This window comes from Trichomycterus rosablanca, chromosome 12 (assembly GCF_030014385.1).
Source record: "Trichomycterus rosablanca isolate fTriRos1 chromosome 12, fTriRos1.hap1, whole genome shotgun sequence".
Taxonomy (NCBI): domain Eukaryota; kingdom Metazoa; phylum Chordata; class Actinopteri; order Siluriformes; family Trichomycteridae; genus Trichomycterus; species Trichomycterus rosablanca.
The window spans coordinates 30,352,995-30,369,717 of NC_085999.1; the positions used below are offsets into that span (position 1 = coordinate 30,352,995).

Sequence of the window (16,723 nt, forward strand, 5' to 3'; positions counted from 1 at the left end):
CCTGATTGGCAGATGGAGAGATGTCTGTGCAGAGTGCATAGGTGAAAAAGGGATCCGCAAAGGGCTGCGTGAGGGTCGGAGGAAGCATGGGCAGCAATATACCCTCCTTGACTGCAATCAAGGATCCTCCAGCAGCAGAAGACAAACTGACTATGCTAAAATTGGGAGAAAATGGGAGAAAATGCATAAATAAAATAGAAAAAAAATGATGGTAATTCGGTCCCACTGTGGTTTAAAAAATGTAACGTAAAGCCTCCAAAAGGGGTGTTCATGTGCAAGTTTATTTTGTGTTTAAGCTGGGATATGCGGAAAAAGAATTTCATTCTACTGTATATGTACATATGAAAAATAAAGACAATTAATTCCATATCACTTTTATCTTTAAAACAGTGAGTTTGGAAAGTATTGTGGCGACTGGTCAGCTCGCTGTTATAGTAAGGTAGGGAGCGTTTCCCTGCATGCGTCATCAGTCGTGGGAGCACGGCATCCCATTATCCCATGAGGCATTTTTAGGGGATAAAAGTGGGTTTTATGGACTAAAATGGCATTTGCTTGTATGGTTATTTTGATTGTATGTACATGGTTACCATTTTAAGCTGACGTTAAGTGTAGGTTGGACACAAATAATAAAAATAATAAATCTTGTACTGGAGAGAAGGTGTATAATTAAAGACGGTGATGTGTGTAAAGCAGTGTGATTTGAGTGGCCTGTAATTCACCCTAATTAACTGTAATTAGCATTTTGGGTATAAATATTTTGCACTGAGACCTCCTCAAGGTAACCCCCTTTAGTCGACGTGTCCACCTGCTCCTGAATTCAAGGACTGGTCATGCCCTCCTGAGCTGTGTTAAGAAATGACTAAAGTGCACTGAAGTGTACTTCAATCGTGACCTTACCCTCCAGGCTAATGCTCATGTGTGCTTCTCCATACTCGTGTGTAAGGTCATTGAACTGCCGCCCAGTATTCTTCCTCCCTCAGGATGTGTTTTATTTTCACACTTTACTACTTCCTGGCCTTAAATGGTGTTTTAATTTGCTTCGTTCTAGTCGTGCTCACCTTTCAACCTCAATTATTACACTCACTCAAAAGGAAGATGACTGAGTCACATCATATGTTTTATATTCCATTTATTGAATCTTTATTCAAGAATAAAGACTGTTTTTCTCTTTTTTTCTCCAGTTTATTCCCCCAATTTTCTCCCCTAATCTAGTCGTATCCAATTACCCTGATTACTTTATGTTTCACCTCTACCGACACAAACCCTCCACCACTGACTGAGGAGCTTCGCAACTGACACACGCCCCCTCAGACATGTATGCAGTACAGACTGCATCTTTTCACCTGCACAAGGCAAGTTCATATGCGGATCAGCCTTGTGGACGGAGAGCCACACCCTGATCAGCATTATTCCCCAACTCTGCGGAGGTGCCATCAATCAGCCAGCAGAGGTCGAAATTGCACCAGTTTTGAGGAACCCTGGTCCGGCTCATCCCACCCTGAACAACAGCCAATCAAGGTCATGTGGCCGCCCAGTTCAGCTGGATGGCATAGGTGAGATTCGATAAGATGTATTCGAAATCTCAGCTCTGGTGTGCTAGCATATTTTACCGCTGCGCCACCTGAGCGGCCCTTAATTTTTTATTTTAAAAATAAACAATTTACAAAAAAAAAAAGCTTTAATTCTGCTATGCTATGAGGCTAAAACACTTTTACATCGTGTTATACACAATACAATCATATTTTTTTAATAGTTTCGAACCATTGCACACAGAGTTTCCACTAATAAGACTGGAGGAATATTAACACATTTATATTTAAGGCATTTAGCAGATGCTTCTATCCAAAGCGACTTACAGTACTCTAACAGCTTATTGTCTAAGCAATTGATGGTTAAGGGCCTTGCTTTAGGGCCCAACAGTGGCAACCTGGCAGTGGTGAGGCTTGAACCAGCGACCTTTTGATTGCAAGTCCACTACCTTAACCACTAGGCTACAACTACCCTACACAAATTGTGCAGTAAAAAAAAGCCAAGTCTCTAACTGAACACCAGTAATTGTAACAGTATTTACACACATACCAGTACCACACACACACACACACACATTACTATATCATTACTGTTAGTGTCATTGTAACACTGAGAATAATCCATCAGCCAAATAATACAGCCAGTGGGTATTCTATAGGGGTTCCATTTGATTAATGAATGGATAAAAGTGTATTAAAAGGTATACACAGCAACAAATGGGCTACAATCAGTAATTGTATACCCACAAAGTGCATCTATTTGGTAGATATAACAAAATAATAAAACAGCCATAAAATGTACCTTGAAAACAGGTGATTGTAATAAAGTCCCTGGTGAGTCTATATTCTCTACTGAGACAGCGGCGGTCCCCAAATGGAATAAAAAACACTTGGCAGGCCTGCAGATGTTTTATGGAAGGCACAGTAAGAACCAGCCCAGGAATTTAAAACAGATGCCAGAACAATATGAATCAGAGATCTCAGCCAAAACCAGAGGAACGTGCCTTCATTAAGTGAACAATAAATTCCACTCACTCATGTCATCTTAAAAAGAATTTAATGTCATCTGTTTCTGAGACGAGGCTGAAGTTGCAACAGGATGATAATAATGAGTCAAAAATTTAATGAAACCAGTTATTAAGCTAGTATTTACTTTTTCACAACAGTGACATCATATAATCTAGTGCAGGGGTTTTCAACCTGTGGGGCTACCTGTCTGGGGGGGTGCAAATGCCTGACCAGGGGGTGTGGCGGCATTACGAGATTTTTTTACTTCTAAAACTAAAGCAATTCATTTTCTACCCACAGGAGACACATTTGATTAGTCTCACTGACCACACACACACACACACACACACACACACACACGTTAAAATACAATAGAAAACAACATTTCACTCCCCATTTCTCAGGTTGATGTTGTAAGTCAGGATGGCCGTGTGGTCTAAGGCGCCAGACTCAAGTGTGATTCCTTTTCTAGTGAGGATTCTGGTCTCCAAATGGAGGTGTTGGTTCAAATCCCACTCATGACAGTTCTCTTTATTTCTGCCTCAAAATACAATAGGATACATCATTTTCTCCTACATTTCTAAGCTTGTTGGAGTGAAGGATGGCCGAGTGGTCTAAGACTCAAGTGTGACTCCTTCAGTAGTGAGGGTTCTGGTCTACAACTGGAGGTTTGGGTTCAAATTCCACCCCCGACAACTATCTTACTTCTGCTTCAAAATACAATAGAAAACAACATTTCACTCCCCATTCCTCAGCTTGCTGTTGTAAGTCAGGATGGCCGAGTGGTCTAAGGCGCCAGACTCAAGTGTGATTCCTTCCCTAGTGAGGATTCTGGTCTCCAAATGGAGGTGTTGGTTCAAATCCCACTCCTGACAGTTCTCTTTATTTCTGCCTCAAAATACAATAGGAAACATCATTTTCTCCTACATTTCTAAGCTGGTTGGAGTAAATCAGGATGGCCGAGTGGTCTCAGTCGCCAGACTCAAGTGTGACTTCTTACCTAGTGAGGATTCTGATCTCCAAATGGAGACATTGGTTCAAATCTCACTACTGACGGTTGTCTTACTTCTGCTTTAAAATACAATAGAAAACAACATTTCACTCCCCATTTCTCAGTTTGCTTTTGTAAGTCAGGATGGCCGAGTGGTCTAAGGCGCCAGACTCAAGTGTGATTCCTTTCCTAGTGAGGATTCTGGTCTCCAAATGGAGGCGTGGGTTCAAATCCCTCTCCTGACAGTTCACTTTAATTCTGCCTCAAAATACAATAGGAAACATGATTTCCCTCTACATTTCTCAGTTTAAGGTGCCAGAGTAAAGTGTGACTTCTTACCTAGTGAGCCGTGGGTTCAAATCCCACAACTGATAGTTATCTTTACTTCTGACGCAAAATACAATAGAAAACAACATTTCACTCCCCATTTCTCAGCTTGTTGTTATAAGTCAGAATGGCCGAGAGGTCTAAGGCGGCAGACTCAAGTGTGATTCCTTCTCTAGTGAGGTTTCAGGCCTCCAAATGTAGGTGTGGGTTCAAATCCCTCTCCTGACAATTCTCTTTATTTCTGCCTCAAAATACAATAGGAAACATGATTTTCTCCTACATTTCGAAACTTGTTGGAGTAAATCAGGATGGCCGAGTGGTCTAAGTTGTCAGACTCAAGTGTGACTCCTTTAGTAGTGAGGGTTCTGGTCTAGAACTGGAGGATTGGGTTCAAATCCCACCCCTGACAATCATCTTACTTCTGCTTCAAAATACAATAGAAAACAACATTTCACTCCCCATTCCTCAGCTTGTTGTAGTAAGTCAGGATGGCTGAGAGGTCTAAGGTGCCAAGCTCAAGTGTGATTCCTTCCCTAGTGAGGATTCTGGTCTCCAAATGGAGGAGTTGGTTCAAATCCCACTCCTGACAGATCCTTTTATTTCTGCCTCAAAATACAATAGGAAACATGATTTTCTCCTACATTTCTAAGCTTGTTGGAGTAAATCAGGATGGCCGAGTGGTCTAAGTCGCCAGACTCAAGTGTGACTTTTTCAGTAGTGAGGGTTCTGGTCTACAACTGGAGGTTTGGGTTCAAATCCCACCCCTCACAAGCATCTTACTTCTGCTTCAAAATACAATAGAAAACAACATTTCACTCCCCATTTCTCAGGTTGATTTTGTAAGTCAGGATGGCCGAGTGGTCTAAGGCGCCAGACTCAAGTGTGATTCCTTCTCTAGTGAGGATTCTGGTCTCCAAATGGAGGCGTGGGTTCAAATCCCACTCCTGACAGTTCTCTTTAATTCTGCCTCAAAATACAATAGGAAACATGATTTTCCTCTACATTTCTCAGCTTGCTGTTGTGAGTCAGGATGGCCGAGCGGTCTAAGGCACCAGACTCAAGTGTGACTTCTTACCTAGTGAAGTTTCTGGTCTCCAAATGGAGGCGTGGGTTCAAATCTCACTTCTGACAGTCATCTTACTTCTGCTTTAATGTTATCCAGTTCAGTATGAAAAAAACTTTAAAATAGGGCTAACAGTGAAGATAAACCTTTAGGAGAGATGCTCTGTTCACAGTATCGATATAAGTGATTTAGGAGTCAATTCATATTAAGAAAAGCGTACGTTTCTTTTCTCAGTCATCTCTCTGTTTTTACTGTTATTAATGAATGTCGTGGTTTTAAATAAACACCAGCTAGTACAGAACATTTTGGGTGTGTTCGAAAAGCTAGGAGCTGTCTACATAGACAGCATTTTACGTCATCCTGTGCGCGCTCCCGAGAAGGAGGCTGTTCGAAATCCTAGATGCCTTAAAATCCTCACTTCTGAGGCATCTTATTATTTCAGTGTTATTTTGGCTCAAGAACGAGTGAGCATCCGAAGCTGCCTTTGTGATCAAGGCAATCCCAGCATTCATTGCGGGTCGGGTGCTCTTCTCTCACAGAAAAATAAACATGGCTGACGGGGCGGAGAAACGAATGGAGTTATTTTCAAACGTAAATAAAATATTACTGATTTTTAACTTATACCGAGTGTTTTTATTTGCATGTTCGGGCTTGTCAGGAAATGTAACCGTTATCGGTACATGAAGGGAGATGTTATTGACATTAGCGTGCTGTGCTACCTCAGTTCATTGGTTTTAATGGCGAGATGCTAAATGCTAAACGCGAAATGCGAAACCCGATGGAATCGCTATCTAAGTAGTGCGTTCGAATAACCTGCCTTATAAGTCGATGACTTATTAGAATCCTCTCTACTAAGGCCTATGTGGACAGTAAGACAGCAAGGCAGCTCCCTAGGTTTTCGAACATACCCAAAGTGTGACTCTCTTACCTTAAAAAGCTCAGGCTTAATTAAACTGCTATTACCACAGAGCTGTAACCGAGTCAGACTCGTTCTGCCCGTGGAGCTAAAGTTTTTTTGTCAGTCGAAGCAGATGATCCTGAACTAACGAACTTAGCAACTGATGAACTTTTGCCTCTGCTTGGCTCTGTCAAATAACGTTTTCTGCTCTCATCTACATCAAAAGCAAGAACCGTTTACGATTTACAAAAGTGAACCACAAATGTATATAATGTGCTGATAGAAGAGGCTCAGATGGGATCGGACTGTATTATCTTTTTGAAGGAATATTTTCAATCAGCAAAATTGCATTGTATGTATGATGTACACAACGTTAATTATGTTATTTTAGCTTGTCAAGAGCTTTTGCAATGGTTTCTGTGCGATGGTTGACGAATGTGGAGGGGGTGTTGAGGTAGTAAGTTTGAGTAGGGGGGTGGAGGGTTGCAAGTTCGAGTTTGTTTTAAGTTGTGCGTGTAGCCACTGAAGCACCGCTGCTTTCACATCATCACATGAAAATCTTCTTCCTCTTAAAGCTTCTTTGAGTGTCCAAAAACATGGAAATCAGATGGCACTAAATCCTGACTGTAAGCTCTCTCTTCCCACCCTCACCGATTCCAACCAAAATATAAAAGTGTGAGAACTTTTTGAAGATCCCTCATATTTCATTAGGGGTTTTTCCACCACACAATACAATTTGAGCAAAAGGGAGTTCAGAGACTTATTTAGGGACTCCACTGTGGCAACTTGACAGTGGTGAGGCTTGAACTGGCAACCCTCTGATTACTAGTTTAGTACTTTAACCGCTGATCTAGAACTGCCCTACAGCTACCACAGATAAAGACTGAAGCCTTAACTCTTCACTCTCTGTTCTAGCTGATAAAAAAAAAAAACTCACTCACAAACCCAACAGAGGTCTTTATTGAGGTTCTTAGAGTACACTGGAACCCCTGACATCTGTTCAGAGGTGCTGCACTCTCCGCTATAAACATAAGTCATTTGTAATCATACCATAAAATATTTGATTCATACCCAGGATTAGGCACAAAGAGGTGGATTCTATAATGGTTCCTTCATTTCCATCCACATATCTCATCTGAACAGGTATCATAAAGCCAATTATTATTTTTTCCTCTTTTAAGTAGGAGCCATTTTTTGTCATTATGGGAAACAGCGTGCACACGTCCTCGCCCACCCTCGACCCGTTCCCTTGTAGACAGCGCCATAAAAAACTGAAAGTGGGTCGATTTCAAACAGATTAGAAATCAAACTCAGAGGCGATCAGCCATCAGCATGAATGATTCAGTCTACAGCAACAAATACATCAAATCTAATTCAAGAAAATATGATTTCCTTTGATATCGCATCACTCTGAGTAAAAAAAACTACAAGCCTGTTAACAGCAAGTCTGATCTGCAGAGAAAGAATATGAACAATTAACTATTTATACCAAACCAGTTCCTGGCTATGCATGCATCTTCCACAGCACCTACACTGGCCAAGTTCAAAATGGACATGTCCCAAACCACACACACTATTTTCACATGTCCATTTTTAACTGATGATGGCATTAAAAATAGCCATGTCCCAAAGCACACGTCTTTTATTTTTACATGTCCATTATAAACGCCGTCATGAGTTCAAAATGGACCTTTTATTAAACAGTCATTTCAAACACAATCGTCAGTTCACAGTGGACATGTCCCAAACCACACACACTATTTTTTTACATGCCCATTATAAACGCTACCATCAGTTTAAAATGGATCATTTATTAAACAGTCATTTCAAACACAATCACTAGTTCACAGTGGGCATGTCCCAAACCACACACACTACAGTATTTTCACATGGCCATTTTAAACACCATTATCAGTTAAAATGGACATGTCCCAAACCACACACACACACACACACACACACACTATTTTAAATGCCCATTACAAACATCATCAGTTCAAAACGGACATGTCCCAAACCCCACACACACTATTTTTACATACCCATTACAAACACCATCATCAGTTTAAAATGGACATGTCCCAAACCACACATTATATTTATTAAACAGTCATCACAAACACAATCATCAGTTCACAGTGGACCACACGCACTATTCATTATGTGCTCATCACAAACACAATCCTCAGATCATAGTGGACATGTCCCAAACCACACACACTGTTTTTACATGCCTATTACAAACACCATCACCAGTTTAAAATGGACATGTCCCAAACCACACACACTGTTTTTACATGCCTATTACAAACACCATCACCAGTTTAAAATGGACATGTCCCAAACCACACACTATTTTTTACATCAGTTCACACTGGACATGTCTTAGACCACACCCACTATTCATTATGTGCTCATCACAAACACAATCACCAGTTCACAGTGGACATGTCCCAAACCACACACACTATTTTTATATGGCCATTTCAAACACCCTGAACTATCCAAAATGGACATGTCCCAAACCACACACACACCATTTTTTACATGCTCATTACAAACGCCATCTTCAGTTCAAAATGGACATGTCCCAAACCACACACTCAATTTTTTCATGCACATTACAAATACTGTTATCAGTGTCAAATGGACATGTCCCAAACCACACACTATTTTCACATGGCCATTTCAAACACCATCATCATTTAAAATAGACATGTCCCAAACCACACACACACAATATTTTAAATGCTCATTACAAACGCCATCATCAGTTCAAATTGAACACGTCCCAAACCACACACACACACACACACTATTTTAAATGCCCATTACAAACACCATTATCTGTTCAAAACGGACATGTCCCAAACCACACCCACTATTTTTACATACCCATTACAAACACCATCATCAGTTCACACTGGACACATCTTAGACCACACCCACTATTTATTATGTGCTCATCACAAACACAATCACCAGTTCACAGTGGACATGTCCCAAACCACACACACTATTTTCACCTGGCCATTTCCAACACCATCATCAGTTAAAAATGGACTTGTCCCAAACCACAGACATTATTTTCACATGGCCGTTTCAAGCACCATGATCGGATCAAAATGGACATGTCTCAAACCACACACACTATTTATTATATGGTCATAAGTAATGTGGATGCATCCCAGGCCACCCAGCTTATTCACAGCGTAGGTCACACAAGCACCATCATCGCAGAACTGTCAGCATGTTTCAGACCATGCAGCCTATTCACAATATAAGGTACATAAACCCCATTACCAGAGCACGGTGTCTCTAACCAGACAGCCCATTTAAATTACTCACATAGGTACCAGACTATTCATAACATAAGGTACACAAACACCATTATCAAAGCATTGTGGATGTGTCCCAAACCACATAGGTCATTTACAATACAGGTTGCATAAAGACCATCATCAGAGAAAGTGAATGTGACTCAAGCTGCACAGCCTATTCACAATATAGGTTATATAAACAACATTATCAAAGAATCTTGGACGTGTCCTAAACCACACACTCTATTCACCATGTCAATCACATAAGCCCCATTATACGAGCAGTGTAGACGTGCCCCAAACCACCCAGCCTATTCATCATATGTCGTGAACACTATTATCAGAGCACTGAGCATGTGTCTCGAACCACACAGCCTGTTTACAATGTCATATACAATGTTATTAGAGCACTTCTGACGTGTACCAGACCACACCGAGTATTCACAGTATAAGTTACATAAATGCCATTACTAGAGCATGTTGCAAAGCAGACAGTGCAGTTATAATATTAGCCACATAGGTAGCATTATCAGACGTGTCTCATGCCACGAAGTCTAATTATAACACTGGTTAAATAAGCACCATTATCAGAGCACAGTGAGCTTTAATCGAACGGCATGGTGGCTCGGTGGGTAGCACTGTTGCCTTACAGCAAGAAGGTTCTGGTTTCGATTTCCAGGTGAAACGGTACAAGTTTGCATGTTCTCCCTCAAACGGCACAGTTGCTCGATAGGTAGCACTCGATTCCCAGGTGGATCGGTCTGGGTCCTTTCTGTGTGGAGTTCTCTGCATGTTCTCCCTCAAACAGCATAATGGCTCAATGGGTAGCACTGTCACCTCAAAACAAGAAGGTCCTGGGTTTGATTCCCAGGTGGAGTCGTATGGGTCCTTTCTGTGTGGAGTTTGCATGTTCTCCCTCAAACTGCATAGTGGCTCAATGGGTAGCACTGTCACCTCAAAGTAAGAAGGTCCTGGGTTTGATTCCCAGGTAAAGCAGACTGAGTCCTTTCTGTGTGGAGTTTGCATGTTCTCCCTCAAACTGCATAGTGGCTCGTTGGGTAGCACTGTCACCTCAAAGTAAGAAGGTCCTGGGTTTGATTCCCAGGTGGAGTAGTATGGGTCGTTTCTTTGTGGAGTTTGCATGTTCTCCCTTAAACGGCACAGTGGTTAGAACTGTAGCCTCAAAGCAAAAAGGTTCTGGGTTTGATTTCCAGGTGGGGTGGTCTGGGTCCTTTCTGTGTGGAGTTTGCTTGTTGTCCATCAAACGGCACGGTGGCTTGGTGGGTAGCACTGTCGCCTCAAAGCAAAAAGGTCCTGGGTTTGATTCCCAGGTGGAGTCGTATGAGTCGTTTCTTTGTGGAGTTTGCATGCTCTCCCTTAAACGGCACAGTGGTTAGAACTGTCGCCTCAAAGCAAAAAGGTCCTGGGTTTGATTCCCAGGTGGAGCGGTCTGGGTCCTTTCTATGTGGAGTTTGCATGCTCTCCCTTAAACGGCACAGTGGTTAGAACTGTCGCCTCAAAGCAAAAAGGTCCTGGGTTTGATTCCCAGGTGGAGCGGTCTGGGTCCTTTCTATGTGGAGTTTGCATGTTCTCCCTTAAACGGCACAGTGGTTAGAACTGTCGCCTCAAAGCAAAAAGGTCCTGGGTTTGATTCCCAGGTGGAGCGGTCTGGGTCCTTTCTATGTGGAGTTTGCATGTTCTCCCTTAAACGGCACAGTGGTTAGAACTGTAGCCTCAAAGGAACAAGGTCCTGGGTTCGATTCCCAGGTAAAGCAGACTGGGTCCTTTCTATGTGGAGTTTGCATGTTCTCCCTTAAACGGCACAGTGGTTAGAACTGTAGCCTCAAAGGAACAAGGTCCTGGGTTCGATTCCCAGGTAAAGCAGACTGGGTCCTTTCTGTGTGGAGTTTGCATGTTCTCCCTCAAACGGCACGGTGGCTTGGTGGGTAGCACTGTCGCCTCTACCATGTCATAATCATGTTAGTGTCATTGCAGCCCACGAAGTGCATCTGTATGGTAGGTGTAGCTTTTAAATAATGAATGTACGTACCAGATAGGTGTTCATAATAAAAAGCTGGGTGAGCGTTAAGATGCATGAGCTTTTATATTAATGTCCCAAGCTGCACAGCCTGTGCACAATATAAGAGACAAACACCATTATCAGTGCACCACGGACGTGACCCAAACCACAGCCTATTTACAATAAATGGCATAAACACCATAAGGAAAGCTCTGCAGACATCACAAAATGCAGCATATTCACAGGACAATTCACAGACCATTAGAAGCATCATCCTAGCACTGTGGATGTGTCCCTACAAAAAACACAGCCTATTTACAGGATAAACCACATACACAGCATTAGTGGTTATCTGTGGATTATGTTAGTAATCGTTTATTCTAAGAATTTTATATATTAATATGGGAAAATGTACTAGTGGATTTGACAGTCCCTTAAGAAGCTTCAACATTTGTCATGAAAAAATAATATCCGCTGTCGATAATCAACAGAACCAGCAGGACGACTAAAACTAAAAGCATAAAATAAGAAAAACAAACAAAAAAAAATCAATGTTTCTTTCCTGTTTCAAGTAAGTGATGGCTTTAAATTGCTGTGGGTAAAAGCATGACTTCTCATCAATATTAGTTCTGCAATTTCTCTCTTACTGACAGCAGGACAGAGAAATGAGATGAGAGACGTCTACTCCTCATTTACATGACTGACACTAGCTGCGATTAGCAGTCACCGGGTGTTTAATGCCTGCATCACATGTGTGTGTGTTACTGTGCAACAGAACAGCAATCACAGTCTAATGTAACTGAGATGAATCCTTTTGATTTTTTTGTCATTACAGAAACAGAATTTATAGCATTTCTAATAAGATTAAAAGTCTGTAGAAACCTGTAAGGGATTTTGTCTTAAAGGTGGGTGGAAACAAATGCTTATTAAGGCAGGATCAAACTTTTTGACAGGATTAAATTTGGATTTCCATTGCCTCAAAAATGTGTTATTTCAAATGGGCTGTGTTTCAAACTGCACCCTGTTGTACTATAGAGCAGATGTAATTGTAATGAATATTGGGCTAGGACAAGACAAGAGTGGGCGGAAACACACGCAGAGATGATTTCAGATATTTAATTAAAACAAAAGACACAAGACAGGATACAGGTTTGCACAAGACAAAACACACATGAACTAAGCTAAATGCTAAGCTAATGCTAATTGCTAATCGCTAAACACATGAAACAGGAACCTAAACCCTAAGCTAAGCTAACAAAGAACATTGACTAAGTAACTCAAAACATGAACAAGACTAACTTTAAACAAGACTTTTACGCTTGAACAATCTATCTAGGATGAGGTGCAGCTGTGGATAATTAGCAGAAGACCAATCATGATGAGACACTTGAAACCCTCCAGCATGTGCTCCTGGAGAGAGGGGTGTGGCACACAAACAAACTCCAGGAGCAAAGAGGCCCCATTCGTGACAGTAGCCCCCCCAAAGGCACGACTCCTGGCGTCGCTCAACAAACCAAAAAAAAAAAAAAAAAAAAAAAGCGGTCCTGGACCCTGAGGAGCAAATTTGAAGTCCTTCATAAGGTCCTGAGGCAGGCATGACAAAAGTGCGCAGCCTTGAGCTGCCCTGAGTTCTGGTAAGTTGGGTGAGCCGAGTATAAGTTCATGAACACCGGCTGCCGACGTAAGAGCCGAAGCGCTGCCTGGGGGTGCCGACATAAGACCTGGAGCTCCGTCTGGGGGAACACCATGTTGCACATACCGTAGATATATGCACATAGGGATGTGGTAAGCTCTTATGGTTCAGATCACTAGATATTCAGTTTGATGTTTTCAGCATAAAATAGAAAACATGTAATACATGTTAGAAAAAGCATTTAAAAAAAAAAGAGGCCAGTGATAGCTCAGTGGTTAAGGTACTGGACTAGTAAACAGAAGGTTGCCGGTTCAAGCCCCGCCTCCACCAAGTTGCCACTGTTGGGTCTCTGAGCAAGGCCCTTAACCCTCAATTGCTCATTGTGTAAGTCGCTTTGGATAAAAACGTCTGCTAAATGCTGAAAATGTAAAAAGTACACCAGTAAATAAAAACACCCCTGAGAGAACTGAATCAAATGTTATGCCTATTTACAATAATTTAAGTTGAGAATTTAACTGTTATGGTGTTAAACAGAAAAATGTGTTTTTAAAAAAACTTTGGGGACGCCCAGGTGGTGCAGCGGGATCTTCCACTAGCACACCAGTGCTGAGATTCTGAACTCCCCGGTTCGAATCTCAGCTCTGCTACCAGTCAGATGTAATAAAGAGGTTGGGGTCTTCAAACGCTGACTTAACTTTCAGACTTAAGAATAGACTTAAGGCGCACAGGTGAAGCAGCGTGATATTCCACTAGCACACCAGTGCTGAGATTCTAAAGTCCTTGGTTTAAATCTCAGCTCTGTTACCAGTCGGCTGGGCGCTGGGTGGGAAAATACTGGACTAATAAATGCTGTGCAAGGACCCTGATTAGCAGCCTGAGGCACCTGTGCAAAAGTGGAGGAGCCTCCTCCTGTGTGAATCCACTGAGGCACAAGCAAAAAAGGTATTGAGGGACTACGCATGCATCGGAGGGGGCGTGGGGCAGGCAAATATACTCTTCTTGAGTGCAATTAGGATCCCCAGCAACGGAAGACTAACTGGCTACGCTAAATTGGGAGAAAAGAGACTCCAAAACTTTGGGTATAGCTGTGCTTGTTTTGCAAAAATAGACTTAAGAATAGACTTAACTTTCTTTATAGCAACATAAATTAATATCAAAATACTCACTCAACCGCTTATCCAATCAGGGTCGCGGGGGGTGCTGGAGCCTATCCCAGCTTTTCAGTGGGCGCAATGCACACAGTAACACCCTGGACGGGGCGCCAGTCCATCACAGGGCAGACGCACAAACACACACCCATTCACCTATAGATCAATTTAGTGTCTCCAATTAACCTGACTGCATGTTTTACTTGCTGTGAGGCGACAGTGCTACCCACTGAGCCACTGTGCCGCATAATATCAAAATTTAGAGAGTATTTTGTTGCATTAGACATTAGTACAGTGCACTGTCCCTAATAAATATGTAATAACACACGCTTTCAGAAAGAGGAGAATTACTCTATCACAGCTTTGTAACAAACTGGCTCATGTGGTTATAATCTAACAATTTGACAGCTGATTGTCTTGTTTACTTTATTCAGTGGCAACACAGTTTTTTCTTTTCAATTCTTGCATGGTTCATTTTCTCTCAATCTAACTGTTGACAATTCACATATTTCCATTTTCTTGCTGCCTGTACCATACACCGCCAGGAAAAGCCTGTCGAGGAAAGCTGAAACATGTCCCCTTCCATCACACATGAAGTCCGCGAATGCATCTTCACACAGCGGCGTGTCATATACAGAGAGACATGCAATGTCTCTTTCAAATCACCCATCACAACTATAGACAGCTAGACATCTATTTTGTTGCTATTGTACAGCTGCAGAAGCCCAGACAATCTCCTTCTGATTTGCATACACTGCCTGGGATTTGAACTCCAGCATTTGAGATCTCAGGCTAGCTCACCAGAGCACCCCAGCAATGCCGTTCTAACTCAAACAGCTTGTTTTAAAAAGGAAAGAAAATAAAACACACTACAGTGCTCACTACTTTTATCCCAAAAGCACAATAATGTAAAATCAGGACCAGTTAACCAAAGAATGCAATCATTCGAACACTATGATTTAGCTTTTACTCCTACACTACTACTGCTACTAATAATAATTATACATCTTATTTGCATTTGCAGCTTCTTTCCTAACATCCAACATCTTAAATAATGAATCTACAAGGATTCTTCAAAAAGTTTCCTCACTTTTCTAAAGTCTATTTGTTAAGAAGTTCAAAAACAAATGAAATCACTTTTCTACAGTCACCTTCTGATGCTTTTTTAAATTCCGTGTCCACTCACTGTCCACTATATTAGACACTCCTACCTAGTTGGTCCACCTTGTAGATGTAAAGTCAGAGACGATCGCTCATCTATTGCTGCTGTTTGAGTTGGTCATCTTCTAGACCTTCATCAGTGGTCACAGGACGCTGCCCATGGTTGGGTATTTTTGTCCGGCGGGGATGCTACGAGTCTTTTGCTGCGTGTGGTGGTGGAGGTGTGGGAATGAAGGCACACGACAAGATAGAGTTCACTTTAACTGTTTAGTCAGGAATGAGCGTTACAGCACTTTACACTGCCTAGCTCCAGCACCCGAACTACCTATTGGGTTCAATGCTGGGGCCATACAGCGAGTCTCATATACAACACTAACTAACCAACTGCAGAACATCCGAACGCACGTGTATAAACCGGGTGCTGCATTCTAATTGGCTGAGCTGAATGTCACTCACATACAGTGTATCACAAAAGTGAGTACACCCCTCACATTTCTGCAAATATTTCATTATATCTTTTCATGGGACAACACTATAGACATGAAACTTGGATATAACTTAGAGTAGTCAGTGTACAGCTTGTATAGCAGTGTAGATTTACTGTCTTCTGAAAATAACTCAACACACAGCCATTAATGTCTAAATAGCTGGCAACATAAGTGAGTACACCCCACAGTGAACATGTCCAAATTGTGCCCAAATGTGTCGTTGTCCCTCCCTGGTGTCATGTGTCAAGGTCCCAGGTGTAAATGGGGAGCAGGGCTGTTAAATTTGGTGTTTTGGGTACAATTCTCTCATACTGGCCACTGGATATTCAACATGGCACCTCATGGCAAAGAACTCTCTGAGGATGTGAGAAATAGAATTGTTGCTCTCCACAAAGATGGCCTGGGCTATAAGAAGATTGCTAACACCCTGAAACTGAGCTACAGCATGGTGGCCAAGGTCATACAGCGGTTTTCCAGGACAGGTTCCACTCGGAACAGGCTTCGCCAGGGTCGACCAAAGAAGTTGAGTCCACGTGTTAGGCGTCATATCCAGAGGTTGGCTTTAAAAAATAGACACATGAGTGCTGCCAGCATTGCTGCAGAGGTTGAAGACGTGGGAGGTCAGCCTGTCTGTGCTCAGACCATACGCCGCACACTGCATCAACTCGGTCTGCATGGTCGTCATCCCAGAAGGAAGCTGACGCACAAGAAAGCCAGCAAACAGTTTGCTGAAGACAAGCAGTCCAAGAACATGGATTACTGGAATGCCCTGTGGTCTGACGAGACCAAGATATACTTGTTTGGCTCAGATGGTGTCCAGCATGTGTGGCGGCGCCCTGGTAAGAAGTACCAAGACAACTGTATCTTGCCTACAGTCAAGCATGGTGGTGGTAGCATCATGGTCTTGGGCTGCATGAGTGTTGCTGGCACTGGGGAGCTGCAGTTCATTGAGGGAAACATGAATTCCAACATGTACTGTGACATTCTGAAACAGAGCATGATCCCCTCCCTTCGAAAACTGGGCCTCATGGCAGTTTTCCAACAGGATAACGACCCCAAACACAACCTCCAAGATGACAACTGCCTTGCTGAGGAAGCTGAAGGTAAAGGTGATGGACTAAACCCAATTGAGCACCT

The 16,723-nt window shown here is 42.2% G+C and overlaps 1 protein-coding gene and 4 non-coding genes across 5 annotated transcripts in view; 4 read left to right on the plus strand and 1 right to left on the minus strand.

Annotated features, from left to right (window-relative positions):
- LOC134324031 (glutamate receptor ionotropic, delta-1-like) overlaps nucleotides 1–16,723 on the minus strand; it is a 235,094-nt gene that overhangs the window by 164,941 nt on the left and 53,430 nt on the right. The window lies entirely within an intron of this gene.
- Nucleotides 3,306–3,412, plus strand: trnal-caa (transfer RNA leucine (anticodon CAA)). The gene is made up of 2 exons: nucleotides 3,306–3,343; nucleotides 3,367–3,412. It is a non-coding gene; the product is annotated as a tRNA-Leu (tRNA).
- trnal-caa (transfer RNA leucine (anticodon CAA)) lies at nucleotides 3,667–3,773 on the plus strand. Its single transcript has 2 exons — nucleotides 3,667–3,704; nucleotides 3,728–3,773. It is a non-coding gene; the product is annotated as a tRNA-Leu (tRNA).
- trnal-caa (transfer RNA leucine (anticodon CAA)) lies at nucleotides 4,699–4,805 on the plus strand. Its single transcript has 2 exons — nucleotides 4,699–4,736; nucleotides 4,760–4,805. It is a non-coding gene; the product is annotated as a tRNA-Leu (tRNA).
- Nucleotides 4,880–4,986, plus strand: trnal-caa (transfer RNA leucine (anticodon CAA)). Its single transcript has 2 exons — nucleotides 4,880–4,917; nucleotides 4,941–4,986. It is a non-coding gene; the product is annotated as a tRNA-Leu (tRNA).